At 41.0% G+C, this 1,130-nt stretch overlaps 1 non-coding gene across 1 annotated transcript; it reads right to left on the reverse strand.

Moving 5' to 3' along the window:
• Positions 1-596: 596 nt before the first annotated feature.
• LOC112746615 (small nucleolar RNA R71) lies at positions 597-704 on the reverse strand. The gene has a single exon (XR_003174487.1). It is a non-coding gene; the product is annotated as a small nucleolar RNA R71 (small nucleolar RNA).
• Between the last annotated feature and the right edge of the window lie 426 nt (positions 705-1,130).

Consider the following 1,130-nt stretch of genomic DNA (forward strand, 5'->3'; position numbering starts at 1 on the left):
AAGGAACCTCTTTACTGTGACATAGAGGATTCCTCTTCTTTTCTTTTTCTCCTCTCTTTCTTATGAGCAGGGACAGAGAAAAAGGTATTCTTGTTGAAGCTGATCCAGAACCTGAAAGGACTCTGAAGAGAAAACTAAGAAAAGCTAAATTACAACAATCCAGAGACAACTTGATTGAAAATTTCGAACAAGTAAAGGAGATGGCAGCCGAACCCAACAACAATGCAAGGAGAATGCTTGGTGACTTTACTGCACCTAATTCCAATTTACATGGAAGAAGCATCTCCATTCCTGCCATTGGAGCAAACAACTTTGAGCTGAAACCTCAATTAGTTTCTCTGATGCAGCAGAACTGCAAGTTTCATGGACTTCCATCTGAAGATCCTTTTTAGTTCTTAACTGAATTCTTGCAGATATGTGATACTGTTAAGACTAATGAAGTAGATCCTGAAGTCTACAGGCTCATGCTTTTCCCGTTTGCTGTAAGAGACAGAGTTAGAATATGGTTGGACTCTCAACCTAAAGACAGCCTGAACTCTTGGGATAAGCTGGTCATGGCTTTCTTAGCCAAGTTCTTTCCTCCTCAAAAGCTGCGCAAGCTTAGAGTGGATGTTCAAACCTTCAAACAGAAAGAAGGTGAATCCCTCTATGAAGCCTGGGAGAGATACAAAGAACTGACCAAAAAGTGTCCTACTGACATGCTTTCAGAATGGACCATCCTGGATATATTCTATGATGGTTTATCTGAGCTATCAAAGATGTCATTGGATACCTCTGCAGGTGGATCCATTCACCTAAAGAAAACGCCTGCAGAAGCTCAAGAACTCATTGACATGGTTGCTAATAACCAGTTCATGTACACTTCTGAGAGGAATCCTGTGAGTAATGGGACGCCTATGAAGAAGGGAGTTCTTGAAGTTGATACTCTGAATGCCATATTGGCTCAGAATAGAATATTGACTCAGCAAGTCAATATGATCTCTCAGAGTCTGCATGGAATGCAAGCTGCATCCAACAATATCTCAAGAGGCTTCTTATGAAGAAGAAGCTTATGATCCTGAGAACCCTGCAATAGCAGAGGTGAATTACTTAGGTGAACCTTATGGAAACACCTATAACTCATCATGGAG

This window comes from Arachis hypogaea, chromosome 14, assembly GCF_003086295.3.
Source record: "Arachis hypogaea cultivar Tifrunner chromosome 14, arahy.Tifrunner.gnm2.J5K5, whole genome shotgun sequence".
NCBI classification, from domain to species: Eukaryota; Viridiplantae; Streptophyta; class Magnoliopsida; order Fabales; family Fabaceae; genus Arachis; species Arachis hypogaea.